Source organism: Osmia lignaria, chromosome 2 (genome assembly GCF_051020975.1).
Source record: "Osmia lignaria lignaria isolate PbOS001 chromosome 2, iyOsmLign1, whole genome shotgun sequence".
Lineage (NCBI taxonomy): Eukaryota > Metazoa > Arthropoda > Insecta > Hymenoptera > Megachilidae > Osmia > Osmia lignaria.
This window is the reverse complement of record NC_135033.1, coordinates 5,264,102-5,282,557: the sequence shown is the minus strand read 5'-3', so window position 1 is coordinate 5,282,557 and position 18,456 is coordinate 5,264,102. Positions and strand designations below refer to the sequence as shown.

The following is an 18,456-nucleotide window of genomic DNA, read 5'->3' as shown; positions in this document are numbered from 1 at the left end:
TGCAGGTGATTAGGAAGAGGGTAACGCCTGCTCGTTACACGAGTTTTCCGTCGGACGGACCTCGTCGCGTCGCTTCCGTTTCCAAAGGGATTTATGTATACGACTGAGCAGACGCGCGCACGATCGCGCTACTCGCAATTAGTCCGACATTCAGCGAGATAGCGTGCACGTGTTCGATAATGCCTGGTCGGATCTAGCCACGGTGCACCGCGTCGCGCCGAGCCGCGTCGGGTATAGACTTTCCCATGCATAAAGACAAACCGTGCGCGCAGGGCGGCCTTGTCACGTTCAGATGTAAACCAGACTCCCGAGTGCAACTACTACCCGGTGAAACACGCGTCACGGGGAGCCATGCACGTCAGGAACACGAGCACCGGTTCCCCGCCGCACCTGGCCGTAATGCACGCCGCGATAGGTGTATACGCGCCATTGAATAAGTACACACCTATTCGCATGAGTTATCGTCTCGTGGACGTCGTTTACCATCGCTTATATCTGTCGAAATAAAACCGGAAGCTTGATGAGATCCGATGCGTTAGTTCGCTGAAAACGAAGCGGACAGAAAGCGGATCGTGTCTGCTTAGTCGTGGATCTGTTCGCTTTACGAAGCATCACTTGCAGTACACGCAATCCATTTTCCATCCGTTCTCCCTCCATCCGTTTAACCGTTACGTAAATAAATTTTGTGAATTGTACGTAAAATCGAAATGTCTGTAGGCGCGAATATCGTTCTATTTCATCGGGGAATATTGAATATTAGTTAGTTACGCGTACACTGCCGCAAAGTCATTAAAATGTCAATAATCTTTAATCTAAACGTATGCTGGTTGCACACACCGCTCGATTGCATCGTCGTTAGGCGGAAATGATATTCAGCTTCAATTTGAAACTATTCCGGGTATTTCAGAATAGCGTGACACGCGATGGCTCATTCACTGAATTCATAATCATTCCGCATTTATAGCCACCAAGTAAATCGATATTGCTATCAAATGAATGTTTACCTCTCTTTCTACTCGCGAATATATACATATGTATATACATGTTGGCAAAGAACACTCGTGTTCCGTCTACCCTATCGTCCTTCTTCCTTACGATACATACGTACATACCAAACGCGTATTCCTCTTTAAAAATCCTTTATATGCATTTCAATTCGCTACTCGCAAGCCGTGCATTGGGATCGAGGTCCCTTTTGTTAAGGGGAGCCCTAATGCGTAACGATGTTTGCTCGAGAAGTCGGATGAAATCGCAGTGCACACACGACGAAATGCACAGTAGCAGAGATTCGAATCGTAGTCCGAGAATAAAGGATAACGCGTTTTAAGAAGGATCGTCGATGGCGCAGCTGAACGTTTCTCGACCACCCTATTAAATCGTTCATCGAGCCAACGAATCGGTAAATAGCTTTTCACGCTTGTATCATCGCGCTGTTTACGAATGTTATGAAATCAATCGCGGAGACGTCTCCTCGGTACTCGATGGTCCTCGAGGATCCTCGACGGAGGGCCAATAATGGACAAACGAACGCGTTGGATATACAAAGATTGTTTGCTCGCTGGAAAAAACGGCCCTTTCGAGGCGTTGATATCGAGAAGTGACCGGACGCGGTATCCTCGAGATGCATACTCGAGACACGAAGCGTGTACGGTGTCGAGTGGCGAAGGAAATCCTCGCGACAGTTGTACGACGAACGTTAAATCTCTCTCGACCGGATTTTTTTACGCTCACCAGTCTGGGGGATTATTCCATGCACGCGTGAGAAGACAGCAACCCTCTTGAACGCCAACGTCCCTCCTCTCTACACCCCCGCTCTTTCATTATCTCCGGAAAAGAAGAGAGACCCCTCGAATCGAGACCACCGCAGATGTGGCTCGAAATTAGACGACCCCGTCAAATCGAAAACACCAGACGCGTCCGAGTTCTTTGAAAAAAATCAATCCGTACGAGGGTATATTAATATCTACAGATTTTCAGATAAAAGACTTTTCATCGACACCCATATGGAAAATTGGGTATTACGGTGAAAGAAAAAAAACGTTCTGATAGTGCACATGCTTTGTTCTTGCATAGGCCACTATCGCATGCTGGCAGTCGTTGAAGAGACACGGTGTAATACCAAGCTTCTTTCGCGTGGTAACGACACTTAGGTAATTGCACTTAAATTACGTCGGTTTAGTTGGTGCAGTCACGAACGAGGGTAGAAGCCGGCGTAGCTCGCGAGCTTTTGCTCCACCGCCGACCAAATAGTCCAACTTTTCCGCCAGTTTTGCCTTCGTTTCCCCGCAACGCGTTCGTTCTCTTTTTTTTTTTCTCACGCACGCGGAACTTTTACAGTTACCCAACAGGGCCACGTCCCCGCAGCTTCGTTTTTGCAAGCGAGCGCTTTTTAAAGCGGGCTCCAAACTTTCGTTGCCAGCCACGAGCCTCGCCAGCAGCCTGCAATTTTCGCTATTACACTATCGAGCATTAAATATTTTAGTCTATGGCAGGGAAAAAAATGTTCAAACATTCCACGATACGTGGTTGCAGCTTACCCCTTGGGGAATTTATTAAACTTGTACCAGATGTTCTAGGCTTATATGCATACGTTATATCGTTAAATCTCGCCGGATGTAATTGTTTTAAATTTCAACGAGAAATTAACCCTTTGCCTGAGGCATGTTTTAACAGAAAAAGTTAATAGAAATTTTCACAAATATTTTTTTATTACCCTTAACCGTTTCTGAGTTAACATTTTAGGGGCTGAATATTGAAATGTAGTTTCATCCGTAAAAATTTGCGTTATCCGGAAATAAGCTTATTCCTTCAGCAACCTGTGGTCAACATAACCGGTAGCTTTCACTTGTCGGAAACGGTATCGTAGCTGAAATATCCAAGATCGTTCGAGCGTACTCTGACGACGATATTTCATTCGCAAAGGCCGGTCCTCGAACATCCTTATCGTTTTAGCACTCTTTTTCTCGGACGTTGAAAAACTGAAAAATCGAGCATATGGACGGAGAATGTGTCGCGGTCAAGGGAGCGACGCACAGAGCTTCGAGGATGCTTTTTCAATCCCGTGAACCGAGGAAAAAGAGGAAGGACGCGTGGGATTCGGAGCTTTAGGGCGACTTTATGGTAAGCAGCTTCGATTTTCCGTTAAGGTTACGGGCCATGGCTAGGCGCGCCGTCCCAGCTTACGGGGGAAGTCTATTCCGTGGATTTTCAGGGATAACCCGTAGCCGATAACGTTCCCTTCAGCCAACGATAAGCCCACGTCGTCGGACCAACAACGAGGATTTTCAACTTTCTCTACATCGGCACGCGACGCTATTTTCCGCCGACAGATTCTTTGCGGATGAATTCTTTCGTTTTTCTCGTCGATGCTATTCATCGATGTTAGGGATTTGTAAATAGAAAACTAATAACTGGATAATTAATATACAAAGAGGGGCTGTTACATTCTCGTTTACAACGCGCCCGATTTAATTAGAGCAGTCAAACAGCCGTAACGTTAATTTCTTCACGCGCCAAGCTCATTTCGAACGATACGCTCGAAATATCTCGCATTATTTGAACAACACTCTGCCTCCAGAAGCGTTTCGTAAATAAATATCTGTCTCCGTGAAGGAGAAACGCTCTAGGTTCCTAGGCCATCAATCTGTCGTTGCTGCGCTACCAATTATTGCGTTAAATACGCATCTGAAATCAATTTGAAGCCGAGAAACGAAGCGTGCTCCGACGATATAACTGAAAACGGAGGGGAACAGTAGCAGCAGGGATAGGAAATTCAAGGCGTCGAGGACAAACACGGGTGCTGACATTGTGTAAACATGCTGTGACTACCCTCGTCCGCGAGACGTCGGCCTGACGTCGACGGTACACGACGCTCGGCTTTCCGAGAAACTGGATATTCCGTCTTAAGGCGGGAATTAAATACGTTCGGATTGTCGACGGGATGACGGTGATTTTCCGGAAAACGCGATATTCGGGGGGTCGTTGACAGCGACGCATACTTTTATCGTTAGGGTTGTTTGAAAGGAAAAGTTATTATTAAACACACAAGAAAATATATTTTATTATTATTTGACATTTGCCCATTCATACACTATTGAAATAATATGCTGAGTTTAGTCTTGGTGCCGATGGTAGTGAGAAATATTTCATTTTTCTTAGATTTTTATCAAGTAGATGTTGAATTTTCTGAAATATGGTGTATGGATATGTTTTGAAATTTCAACGGAGAATATTGTAGCAGAAACGTGTTTGAATTGTCTCCATGCAAGTTTATCCGTTGATTCTGAGAGCCAAGGTAGATGACACGTGCAACGACAGTGACGTTCAATTTCGTAGAGCGATCTACCTCGAAATGACCCCGTGCTATTCGGAGCGTGAAACAGGCTAAGCAGGGTAGAGATATTGGCTGGCTGTGCTTCAGTACTAAAAGGGGTTGCTTCCTGTATCACGATTTGTTGCTCAGTCCTCGGACCTTCAGGAAATGAGGATTGCGTTTCCCCTTCTCGATATTGAGACAGCGCCGACGCGTTATCCGCGTTCGTTTCCCTTGAAATCGAAACGAAAACGCACCGCAGCCTGCCAATTTTCTAAATGGCTCGCATTTCCGAGCCTTCTCACTCTAATGGAATGCGCTTCTTAGCATTGATGAGGATTATCGAGACTAAAGGGAAACCTACAATTCATCGTTCGAAAAATGAACGAGTCTATTGTAGGTGAAAAAAAAAAAGAACAAAAATATATTTTTCATTACACGTCTCTTGCAGACACGCCTCTTACAGAATAATTGAATGATTCATCGTTTCAAAATGAAATAGCCTTTCAGTGATCCTTTCGGTATTCCCCGCGTAGTGTAACATGTAAAACGAGAACAGAAAACACATCCGTCAGTTCCGAATCCCTCTGTTAAAAACAAAACACCATTTTCCCTGTTTCGATCTTCACGACACGCCGGGTTGCGCATCAATCTTCGTCTGCTTCGTTCAACAAAGCCTTTCGCCAAGGTAACATCCTGAAATTGCATGTCACTCCATTGTCAACCGTAACAACAGATCGGAATGCTTGATTTCATTAGTCTCATAAGCGTGAAAAGTGACGTTTCGCGTTGTTTCACGACGAAAGTTTGCACGGTGAAAATGAAAGATTGGGAAATGGGGGTGGTGGGTGGTTTCGCGGGACACGGAGCGAGGGATACGAAGGTTGTAAGTAAAGCGGTCGCCTCCGGAGTACGTAAATCTCTGAGCTGGTACCGGAACTCGCTTAGCGGCAGATTTAGTACGAGGCGTCGACTCCGCCTAGAAACCGCGGAGGTTCGAGTTAAATGGTTTATGCAAGACCGAACGAAGCGGTAATGAAGTTCTCCTGGCAAACCGTGTACAAGGATAATCTACGGTGGTCCCGATTTATCGTCCGTTTATAATGCGTTTACCCCGTGGCCCCGCGTGACCTCGGATTTCAAGCGGACGCGCGTCGATTTCGTGGTTCAACGAGCGTCTAACGTATTTAACCGTCCAAGCTCATCTACGAACCTGGTATCTACTAATCAAGAGAATAAGAAAAATATTCAGGGTACCATTTGGTAGCGTTCTTGAATCCTCCAGAAATTGCATATATCCGAATCAATCCTTTATATTTCATCCCATAAGAACATCTAACTTTCTACGAAGTCCAAGAAACGAAATGCTGATCGAAAATCGATGGGAAAACGTTCTTCCGACCATTAATCAGAACGTAAGCGCGAAAGTGTCGATATATCAAGAGAGGCAGGGGAACCGAGAGACCCACGAAGAAATCTTCGCCACGTGCTGTCGATAAGAGGAAATAAAATTGTCGTCAGGATGGTTGGGCTCGGTCGGCCTTGAAAATAGGATGGCGATCGTGGAAGTGTGCCATCCCCTGCGGTGGTTGCACGTGCTTGCTTCGCTGTTTCAAGCGGAAAAGAGCATCCACGAAGGACCTGTGTACATATAGAGCGAAATTGTGAATGGCGAACGGGTAAAGTGAAAAATAGCAACGGGATTTTCCGTTTGTAGCTGATGTTTACTTTGCCCGGTCAACGTTGAAAGCTTTTTATACGCTCCGCTCGAAAAGCTGACACGCTGTCCGTGGTTTCTACTTGCATCTCTAGTAATTACTCCGACTGAGCTTCTCATTCAGGCTCGCACGCGCAAATCCTTTCCTGTTTACGGGCTCCATTCGTCTCTTCCGGTCCAGTTTCAAGGCGACGGAAATGGGCGACACGCTAATGAGAGCCCAGTGATTATCCGACGTTTCATTAACGTCCGTTCGCGAACTAGTTGGACTCCGTGCTGTCACCGCCGACGAATCAACTACTCTCGAATTTTTTTTAAATTTTTTTTTCGGGGGAATGAAAATCCTCCGCTTTGTGACGGCTACGAGAACTCCGTCAATTAAGGAACCTTCGATCAACGATTCGATCAGCTTTGATCGTTCCTTTCAATTAACCGGCTGAGAGGTTTTCGAGTAATTTCGAAAAATTATGCCGAAACGGTTTGATCAGCTTTTAAAATATCCGTCGCTTTCAATGGCCACGAAGGGTTAAATTCATTAATAAAATATAAAGGAATTAAATTTATTCGGAGAATGCGACATTGAGATTTGCTGATTTACGATTAAAAGGAAAGAGTTCAATCGACGATTCAACCAACGTCCTCTAGACTCGCGTTGCTTTTAATTAGCTGGCAAGGTTCAAGGAGGTCCCGTTGAATTCCTTCGGCAGTTAACTGTCTCCATTAGACTCGTTCGGCCATCGATCTTTCAGCTTCTACAAGAAGAAAAACCGATGCCTGTCGCGAGTGGCGTGGTGGAAAAAGAAAAAAAACGTTGAAGAACGAGGAACGAAGTTACGCGGTGCGTCGTCGGCTAACGCGACGTGAACAAAACACAGCGGGTTTTAATTAAAATGGTCGAGGGCATATGGCTGGTTTTTGCCTCGTTAACATCGTGAGAACGAGAATCGAAGATGCTAGACGATACTGCGAACGAGACCACCAAAACACACTTATTATTTGTGCTTGAATCTTGAGACCAGGGTCAGCGTTAAAATACCATCGCTACGCGATACAGTTTCCCTTCGAAAGCCAGGGGAACTCGTAAACTTTGGCGTGAATGATTGGCCGCTCGTTAATTGGCCGAATCGGTGACACACGGGATACAATTTGCACGGTTCGGCTGGCCGGGCCGAACAAGGGGACAACGGAAACGCGGGCGTGTAATTGGCGCGGTTTTACGGTGTCTCGACGCGAAGCAGGGAGTCGAAGGAAACATAGAAAGGGCGAGATGAAACGATTTTACCCCGGAGCTAGAACCTGTCGTCGAATAATTGAAGCTCAAAGGCTATCGCTGGTTAAGTAAGCGAGCATAGCGTGGATTCAACTTGGTTCCACACTTCTGACCGTGTAACCCTGTTGAATCGAAGCGAATCGATCGTTCGGTCGACGAAATATTGTCCGGTGTCTTGGTCTCGAATTTCGAACGGTTATACGGTCGATAGTTCCTCCATAGCGAGCTGGAGGTGTCCTGGTCGGCAAGCTCGTTGACGCGAACGCTCCAGGTTGGCCTTTGAATACCCTAGACAGGGTCTAGTACTTAGACGTTCCGGAGAAGTAGCTCGAATACTCCTGCAGCGAATCGACGGATTCGAATCGAGTCGGCTAGCTCGAATGGTCGTCGAATGGTGGCGGGAGTAAATTCGGGAAACGGTGTAGTCGAGGGTGCTCCTCCTTGGTACACGGAATTCTACTCGTCGTAGACGCGGAGGAAACGACGTTCGACGCGGTTTCGATTGAACGGGGCGTCTGGAATGGAAGCCACGAACTGTGGGCCTGCTAATAGAAATGGGAATTCGTGGTAAAGGGGAGTCGAGGCCGACTCAAAGCACAGATGCAAAATAAACAGAGCGGTCCGTCTTCACAGGAGACTGGCAAACATATCGATGATTGATTAACACACAGTATTGACGCTCATGAACACCCGTGGTTATTGGCTCGGCCTACTCCTTGCATATGCAATTGCTCCCGTTTGTCGGTGTATCATGTTAATTGTGTTTGCACGAGACCTCTTCCTGCCGCCTTGGTACAGTTGATTGAGGCTGAAAATCCGATCAACTAAATGCCCATTTTTATTTTCATTCGAGAGAAACTGTTGGATAATGATGATGGAGGAGAATGAAGGGGTGAAGTTCCTTTTAGCAACCCCTTTCAATTGACTTTAAAATTCCTAGGCAAATTTCTCATGCATGATAGAGTCACATGGGTAAGTCATGTGGCCCGGAAATTCTTGGTTCATGAAAAATTGCGGCCATTTTCATCACCACCATCTTACTCTTCTAGACGAGATTTCAAATTCATCTAATCAATCACACCAGTTCACCGTCGTGATTTATGTGGACAGTTCACTTTTCGGCCACCATCTCATTTGTTTTCTCAATTGCAACTGTACGAACCAATATCATCTCGTGTTTCTTGTTCTCTCCCTCATCATAATCAATAACAAAAATATCCAGTAAATCCTGTTAGGTGTTAGGTTTAGGTTAGGTTATTTTTGGAAGTTTTTGTAGTTTCTTTTGCTCATTTTTACTCCTGTAATAAAATTCATTCTGTAAAATCAAAAGAAAAATTGTCTCCAAAAAAATTTCCACGCCTCCACATTAATATTTTTCTGAATTACAACTTATGAGAAGTTTGCCTGGTAATTCTTGAGTCAATTGGAGAGGGCTGCTAAAAGAAACTCTTACCGAATGAAGTAGCAATGATCGTCAAAATTAATTTCACTGCAGTGTTCTTATTTATCTACCACAGCATAATTAAAACAAGCATTGCTCATGAAAATATTTCTATAATGATGCCAACGTAACTGTAGCTTGTTAACTAGCAAATCTTTAGAGTCTGAAGGCTATGAAGAAAAAGGGAGCACACGAGGGGAGTGGTTGTCAGTAAGGATTCCTAACAGACAGTAGATGTTGGAAGGTGTTTTAACGATCTCATGGGTTTTTCCATCAGCCTGTTCCCGCGAGTTTTCGCTTAGTCATCGTTTCTTCCGAATGGTGGCTTCGTTCGAAAAGCAAATGTCTTCGTGTCTAAGACACGGGTCCGTTCAGGTAGCCTTATCGCCTAACTTGCTAGTACTTTCTTGCTTCCTCATCTTTTTCCAGTCTTCCTTCGACAACTTTCAGCCGTCAGAATGATGACGAACGAGCAGCACACGGTAGTCGTCAAAGACGTAGTTCGGGGAATCGTTGCTCGGAGAAGTTGAAGGAACAGGAATCGATGAGGCGTCCGAGGATTCGTGGGAGACGTGGTTATTGCACGAACAGCGGAAAATGTTCACAAGTTTTTCATGAATTATAGAATTCAATTGACAGATCACTACAAATTATTATTTCCAAACAGATTTCCTTTTTCCATTGTTATATAAATAAATAAATAAATGCAAACAGATTTTCTGCAAGCAATTCGCGATGAATGAAACGGAAGGTTGATTCGTTTCGTCTCGTTCTTTCTCGCGAAAAGAGAACAAAAAGAAGAAAAAAATATCTATTGAATCGGAAAAGCGATTGTGTCGAGCGGGTGACAATAAGCCGTATCGTTCCCCTGCACGACTACGAGGAATTTGTTGTACACGCAACGCTGCCGATCGGATTTAAAATGTCGTCGTATAAACTTGAGAACTTTGCTTTGCAATTGTTCCACGGGAAGACACAAAAGGGTTTTTGTTGATTGAAGAGTCGGCCCTCTCGTGGCTTCCGTCAGTTCTCTCAAAAGTCGTCTCTTCAAAGGACTCTAATGAATAGAAGCATTTACTATTCTTCCCCGCACAGATGTAATTATAAAACCATTCTTCTGTTTCAGCCGCCCATTGACGAAGGAGGAACGTCCGTTCGTTGGAAGCAGCCCATTGTATCTCGACGTTTTCTAGTCATCGCGATTTAAATTATGCTCGCTCGTCGCACGCTCTTGATTCTCCTACTGCTCGTCGAACCAACTCGTTACGTCCCATCCACTATGAAATTTAATCGATTCATCGAACAATTCTCGACTGCTAACTAGGGTAAGTGATTTTATATGATCTGCTAGAAACATTTCGTGGAAAAACAAGCGAAGCACAGGTGACCCATAATGGGCGCATTTATCTTCCAATACGCTTAACGATGCGTGTATAATAGCTTTAAATGTAGTAGAATGAGGAACTTTGGTATATTAATAGCTCCGCAAAGTTTCACGAAGTTTAGTTGAATTTCATTAATCTTGGAATCAAACGGTTCAATTGAGTTCAGTCGAAATTTCAGAGTTAAGTAACGAAGAGAATAGAAGCTTAATTACATATTAATTGCCCGAATATTTATAGCGGTACTTTCGGCTAGGTTGCAATTTGAATTCCTTACTTTCGTAAGTTGTTAGCCTCAAAGGGAAGGGCGAGCAAGGCTAAATGCAAGCAAAGGGAAAGCCTTCATTTACGATCGGGCCTTTACGCGAGCAGCGACACGTGTTTCCGGTTGCGAATGTTAACTCTTTTGCCTCGAACGCGATTCGTACCTTGATCACGGATATGTGGAAGTTGGCATTTTGCCGATGCCAGGGATCAAAGGACGCGTATGAATATGTCCCAAGTGGTGGGGCCGATTTTTATGGGCCTGTTGTTTATTTGGCCGTGACACACCGACTGCATAAAACACGCTCCATTAGCATGCTTTTATTACGCGGACCACGGGTGTTGGGGAATTAATATCAATCCTCGCAGCCAACGTCGATGCGAGGTTGTAATTAAAAATTATTGTTACGTGACGCATTGTATATTTGCCAATTACCGAAGTCAAAACGCTTTTTCTTTTTTTTTTTCAAACAAATACATAATACGATGAAACGAAATCTTGCTGCCGTGATTGTTCAGAACCGATTGATTATTTAAATTAAATAACAGATCAATAACGGTTAAAGCGCTTATATCGAATGCATCGATGCAATTCCAACACCGATTGATATTCAGTTATTCATTTTTTCAGCTTATCCCGTTGATAAAAACGTAACGCGCAATCAATTAGCGTAACGTAATAAGCGTAGCTGCTTGTTATCCGTTAATTCCACTAACAAGCTGTATAACTCTATTCGCAATATTATCTTGTTGTTCGTCCCTGTTTTGCGCTAATTAACGTTTCCTTAGTTTTCCACGGAAATCTTACGCACATGCGAAAACGTTCTTTCACCAAAAGTCATTTACATTCGAAAGTATATCATTAAAACGTCTCATTTTACATCTTAAGCACGGTTCTCCCGTATAATCATTTACCATCAACGTTACATTATCACATGATGATACGTCTCGTCTACCTAGGTACTTATCAAACAAAGACCGAAACCTTGAACGACTCGGCACAAGTATCTCAATTATCCATACCCATAATAAACGACGCGAACGTGCATTAAAAAATCTTCCAACCTGTGATTAAATCATTACATGCTGAAGGGTTCAGCATAATGAATAACGTATTCTATATTTCAACGTTCAGATAGCAAATACCTCACAGCGACGATTTAAATTTCATTTTTCGATTCTTCATCGTTTTTTCAGTTTGTAAATTTTAAACTATCTCTGTTGGTTATTATATTTTGATTATATTCCTTGTACGATAACGGTGGCGGGTGTACAGCATCGGTGGAAACAGACAAACCTCGAAATTTGCCATTAACAAACTCGTTCAAAGCCCCCGGTGCAAGTGGACAATGCCACAAAGACAGCAAATGGTAGCCACCCTCGGCGTCACTTTTCACGGACATACCATCTACATCCGGTCGGAATGACTGGGCGCGGAGAGTGTATTCGCGTGTCAGCAAATGACTCGCGTCACCGGCCGCATTTCGCATCGTTAAAACACAATTTTGTGCGGCTGCTTCGGCTCGTAGCGGTGAGCGCAACGCAATGACATGGAATCTCTGCGGGGCAAAGTTCACGACAGTTCAGCTTTTGTATTGTCCGCGACGGTTCTGCTGGTTGCAGAGCAAGGAGCTTGCTCGTCGGGACAATTGTTTTCGGTAACGAGCGTTCCCTGACGGAAATGCGAATGGACGAGGAGAGGATAAGAGGTGGACATAGAAATAACCGATCGCGTTAAGAGCGTGTTACGAATAAAGATGAGATTTCGAGGTTTATTCTATATTACCGATGTTTCACAGTACGCTAAATATCCACTTCTCGTTCATTAAACGTGCACTCCGTCCTCGCTAAAGTTTCACGACGCGATTAGGGGGTCGAAGACGTCGTTTTCCCCGGGGAAAGAAAGAGAAGGCTGGAAACGAACGAAACGGCTGCTCGTTCTCTCGAACAGCGTCGTTTGAACGAAGCCGGGAATAACGTTTGCCTTTCGTTTATTAAAGCGTCGCGACGCTTTGAAACGCGATCAAACGCGGCCACGAAGGAATCGCGTGACGGATGACGAAGATCAACGAGCCGGATCGGTCGGCAGGAATTCGCGAACGATTTATCGAACGGTGAAAACTCGCGACCGTGTTCCATATATTCACGGCAATTAATTCGCGCGTAATTGACGCGGCAATTAGCAGCGGCCAGTGGGCGTACTCTTGGACCCTGTCGTTCGATGGAGTTCGAATTAGAGGTACACGGGGTATCTCTGGTTAATTAACGATACCATTCAGAGTAAATGCGTGGAAATTAAAGTAGTCTTTCTATTGGTCGTTTACCAGATTATCTGTCTTTAAGTATACCAATCGAAATACCTAGGTAGTCTGTAATTAGATGTGTTACATAATTGTTTAAATCCCAATTTAACTAATTTCCAAATGAAATGTAAAAGTGCTCCCGTACGAAACGAGGCAGAGAAAAGGGGAGTCGGAGAAGTATGCGGGAGGAAAATTTTTCGAAGCTGGTGGCCGATAAAAGGGGAAAAAGTTGAGTGGTTCGAGCGGTTACGAGATCGTCGTCGATTGATACGCGTATCGGGTCGCGGGTGCGTCGAGCCGTGACGGGAAATTAGTTAAGTGGGCATTATTAATGAGTTTTGTCGGTCCACTGAAAGTTACAGATTGTAAGACACGCGTATTAACGAGTCGGCGCCAAACGGTTTTTACGTAACGTACGCGTGTACCAGCGGTTTCCATGCGAGACGAGAAACGGGTGCAAGAAAGTGACGGAACTACTGTCGCGAATGTATTTTCCCACTTTTATTATCCGCGAGGAAAAACGTCGTATCTGTTGATACAAAATGTCGCAATGTACGAGGTATCGGCAAATTAGCGCTTAGCACCCGTGCAACCGGACGATCGATATCATTCGCGGCGCGGACCGACGGTAGCAATCGATCGTTGGGAACAGGAATTCCTCGATCGTGCGTGAAATTTTCCTTTAGAAGCTGAAAAGTGCCGGGATAATGAATGTAATTGGTAATAAATTCAGTGGCCAGTAAATTCTAAATCTGATTTGATTATATTTGATGCGAGATATCTTACTTCAGGTTGCTTTCTCTTTAAAAAGAAACACCGCGAGATCTTATTCAGAGTTTTAAATGAGCGTTCGGATGAGTCGATTACGGGAAATTACAAGCAGACTTCGCACTTTTGCTTCTTCCGGCTTTCATCTCGAACACATCTCGTTCCTCTCGTTTGATCCTCGTTTTTCACGACCACAACCACTCACGACCACGTTTCAGAGGCGTTTCAGAGGCGGCATCGAGCGAAAGAGAACATTGGCCGTTGGACGAGCTAATTCGAGAAAGAAAGTTCGCGGTATGGATAATTAACGCGATCCACTTGCCGTAATGTTCTGTGTTTGCTCGAACGAACGAGAAGCTTGAAAGGGAAGCACGAAGGGCGACTCCTTCCCTCGATGCTGCTACGGGAAAATTAGGGACGCCTTGTAAGGATATTTATAAAAGGGTTAATTAAGCGTAGCCGCCTCATCGCCTTGCTCCTGGCCCAAGGCGGAATCGTTGCGTTGAAATTCTCTCTTTCTTAACTAGCTTACCTATGAATCATAAAACGCGTTTTTTAATACGAATAAATTTTCGCCAATCTCACCTACGAAGAAATCAATGATGGAATTTTCTTCGGTTATTCGAATCAATTACTTAAAAAAAACCATCGCAATGAAGTCGTTAAAGCTCTGTTCTTGCTGCTTTTTATAGAGACGTATGTACACACCTGCTACCGGAATCACGCGAACGAAACCGATTTCCGTGTCACCTGATGGCTGGAAAACGCTATATGTACATCAGCCCGGAGCGAGTAACGTGGATTATCCGTGGCAATCGATCAGTCCTCTAATAGCTTGCTCAGGGATACAGTCGGCGAGATAATGCAAAATTGATGAGTCCCTCGGAGTGTTTGTAATCCCGAGAAATATATTGAAACTGCCGACGAGCAGCCATGGTACACTCTGAAAATCATTCGTCCAGCTGGCAATAATTTTGAATGATTTGCTCCGTGAAACCGCGCTCCGCAATCATCGCGCGAATTACGAATTTCTCGTACGTACATATACGTAGAAACGTTGTTCGTCGCGAAGCTCGGTTGTTCAACAACGATCGTCCCGTTTCTCCGATCTGTTTGTCCACCGCTCGTTAATCCTCGTCGTTCGTTAGCGCGGTTGGAATAATGAAAGAGCCATGGTGGACGGAGTGTATTCGCGAGCGACGCTGTTAAAACGCTTACTCGCCCCGTCGAATCTGCATAATTAATGATTTCTTTTTTTCCAAGCGATCGTAATTTCTGCGGAGAAACTGTTTATCTCGGTGAAATGTTGCTGGGACGTGCTCCTTCCTCGAGTTTCCCTCGTTCTTGTTTCGTAGACGCATGCAGGCGTACTAAACTATGGAAACAGACGCAAACGAGCGCCCAGTAGAACCACGGTTTCTGATTAGACTTTGCTCTAATCAATTACTCCCAATCGCGAGAATCCTCCTTCGGTAATCCTTTCATTTCGGATAAAAATTCGATTACACGCTACGAAACATCTTGGAAGTTTCAGCTCACAGAATCGCGATTGTTTCGGTTACAAAAGACAGCAATTACCGTTCCTTTAATTAAGAAGACGCGTCGCTGGAAAATCCGTATCGGTGAAAGAAGCCTTTTGCGAATCTACCGTGGGTACTCGCGAAATCCTCTCCGTCAACAGACGCGAAATCAAAGTTCCCTCCTCAACCGAGTATCTTTCGCTGCAATGTTCTCCGAAAGACGAAACAGAGAATCTGGAAGCTCGGTTGCTTCCCTTTTACAAGCCGGCGAGGGGTCTATTTGGCCGAGTCTGGCTGGTTCGCGTTCATAAAGGTGCGCGGGATCGGCAATCCCTCTCGGATTCACGTATCCGAGTTCGTCTGGGAATTCGTCGGCATGTTAACCAGTCGGTGCATATTAATTCCGAGGGATGAAATATCCTGGAGCTTTGAAGAAGCCAGCAAAGGGAGGATATCGTTGGGAAAGAAGGAGGCAACATAGAACGGGCCCGGTGGATGTGTGTGCACAGAGTTCCGGGCTTCTTCTTCCTTTAAGAGGCTGCTTCGTTCGTCACAATCCGAGGATTTCTTCGCGGAATTCTTAAGATCAGCCAGCCGAGCGAAGCGGACTTTCCAGGATCGGGAGAGAACGGTCGGAGGAAGCCGGGAAACGAGCAGGGACGAGTTATTAACGATTATCGAGGTCTCAGGTCTTCCACTCTTTGGCTCTTTGCACCCCTCCAACCAGCTCTTTCTCAACCCCTTGTCATCTGGCGCATTAAATACGATCTGCCGTATCATTCACCATTCATACTGTATTATCCCTGTGCAGCGTACTCTTTATTTTATACATTTTTACATAGCCACGTTGATTTGCCAATCAATGTCTCGTAGTCGATTTTAGTAAAGAAGGAACAGTATTCAGAAGTTAACCATTCCGGGTGCGCTGCTTCCAGGACCTGGTGTCCCGGAAAAATGCAACGCGTCAGAATGCAAAGCGAGTAACCGAGGACGACGCGTACACGCGAGTTTACCTGCCCGTACAACCCTGTGTTTACTCGTTTACACACGGCTGCGAGCAGCAGCATCCCAACTGCGGAACCGGGGCTGCAATTCGATTTCGTTAATGGTCCCGGACTGGATACACCAGCGACATGTCGTAATTTTTAATGAGCTGAACAGCCGGCTTAGAGAGCCTGCTGGCATGTAAATGCGGCCTGAATGGCGGTTTGATGATGCGCACGGATCACGGTTCCAGGCGTATTTTCCGTAATTGAATGAAGTCGATTAAAAGTACGTCACGATAGTATCACCTCGCTCGTTTCTGCCCTTTCATGTACGATGTAAATGGGTGTGAATCTTTACCCTCGTGCAACGTGCTTCTCTTATTTTTCCGAGTTAATTTATGACAGTGGATTTTTCTGAACGAAACTACTGTGTTTTCCAATTCGAAACGGTACAATCACTCGTAACTTTGTTGCTTCTTCTTGTTCGTTCACCTGCAAGAAAGTTTACGCATATTTCAACTTATCCTTCCCGCTGTCCATCATCCGACAATGTAACAACGAAGACGACTATGTTTTCCAATTCGAAACTGCAATCTGTTTCGGTGATTTGCGAATTGGTCTCCGTCGAATCGTGGTGGCAGGACGGGACGCGCGTTTACGAGGCAATAAAGAGGCGCTCGTAGCGAATCGTGGGCAGGAGTCTCTCACACGGTGTGTATTTAAAGAGAAACTTGCGCGAAAAGCTCGCAAGCTTGGCCGCGTAACGTTCACGGTATATACGTCTTATTTATTACCTCTCGCCTGTTTCGAGAGGGAAAGGGTTAAGGCTGAAGAGCCGTACCTTCGGCCCATCTCTTCACCTTACGCTTTCATAAGCTCGGCCTGCTCTCTCTCGCGCATACGTAATCAGTCGACGGAAAGAAGCTGCTATACAGAGATAAAGTCACAGACCGGTGGGTGGAGGCGTAGTCAGAGTAGGGGGTTAAGATGGAAGGGAACGAGAGGAAAGAAGATGAAGAGGAATGTCGGAGGAAGAGGACAAAGAGGATGCGAGCTTAGTCAAATGCACGCTTCAGGGGCTCTGCATAACTTGTCGACTGCAGTCCTTCACTTTCTTTTGTTTCGCCTACTTGCCCGATCCCCTTGTTCACTCTCCTTATTCTTTCTAACCGAGTCACGCCGTACCCCGGTACAGAATCCTAAGAAACAGGGGGTGAAAGTGCAAATATAAAAGTTATACGATTCCGTTTGTTTTAAAGTAATATTAGCTCTCGATAGATACCTACAGGAAAGCTTAAATTGCAAAACAGAAGAATTGCAATTGAAATGTGTCTTACCACAGACGGACCGACGCGTTAATATGAACGGAGCGTCCCGACGAGGGTATTTTTCGCTTTAAAGAAACCGTGTTAAGATCGCGAGGCGTGATTCGAACCCGTTATATCCCATGGATCGAATACGAATCTCGAATGCGAGAGGGACGTCTGGTAAATCCGACGAATTTCGTGGAACACGTTCATGGTCAAGCGACGCGGTGGAGCATCCGCTCGCGTAAACGCGCCGCTCTCTAACGACGCCTCGAATATGGATGAGCCAGGGAATAGTGATCTCTGAAATGCAACGGATTACCACACCGATCGAGTTCGAGGGATACGTAACGGGCTTTCGGTAAAATGGTAATAACGTGAAACGGAGACGAGATGCAGGGATTAAATTGGATTTTAAACCGAGGGTAATAACTGTACGCGAGCTCTGTCTGGGTCGCAAAGACGGGAATAGAGAGGAAAGAGCTACGACACAGGGTTAGAGCCGCGAGACACGAGAGACGGTCTCGAAATTGCATTATGCATGCGGCGCCAAGTACACTCGGTAATTACTCCTATTAATAGAATCAATCTCGCGGCGCATGCCGGGATGACGTTTATTAGTGACACGTGTTTGCAACAGAAGCAGCTTCATGCGGCCGTTATCTGTCGCGAACCGGAGTGAATAGGAGAGTGGCATAGAAGCACACCGGCTACCTGTTGTTGGCCACGCTAATGATTTTTGCATAGTTAACCAGTGATTTTCACGCTTTGATGCTTCCATGTAGGAGTAGAAGCCGATAGAAAGCGAGCCATCGACGCGCTGCTGGTGAAGCTTTGATGCATCGCTTGGACTTTAATTTAACGTCAAAGATGTTCTTTATCCAATTGACGCGTCACTCATTGACACCCTGACAAAGTATTAGATTAGCCAAAGCAAACGTTATGATTCCCTGTTCTTTTTCTCTGTTCTATTTTATCAATTAGCATTTTCAATGTCGCAAGATTTTCAAAGAAGCAATGCGCTATTTTTATATCGCGCGTTTCCACTGTTAGGCTGAGGGTAAAAATTGCTTGATAAATCTAAGCCTGAAAGCTTCTGACACAGTGCTATACGTTTTGTCGCGCATCGTTTCATCCAGTCCCATTTTTCTTAGCTGCCCGAGACAGGGAACACGTTGCGTGTTCC

General features: G+C 45.2%; 1 protein-coding gene across 6 annotated transcripts in view; it reads left to right on the top strand.

Annotated features, from left to right (window-relative positions):
- LOC117606006 (uncharacterized) overlaps nucleotides 1-18,456 on the top strand; it is a 185,272-nt gene that overhangs the window by 35,345 nt on the left and 131,471 nt on the right. For all 6 annotated transcript variants that reach the window (XR_013062375.1, XR_013062381.1, XR_004581855.2 and 3 more), the window contains exon 3: nucleotides 9,867-10,065. The gene's annotated coding sequence lies outside the window, so the exon portion shown is untranslated. The remainder of the gene's footprint in view (nucleotides 1-9,866; nucleotides 10,066-18,456) is intronic.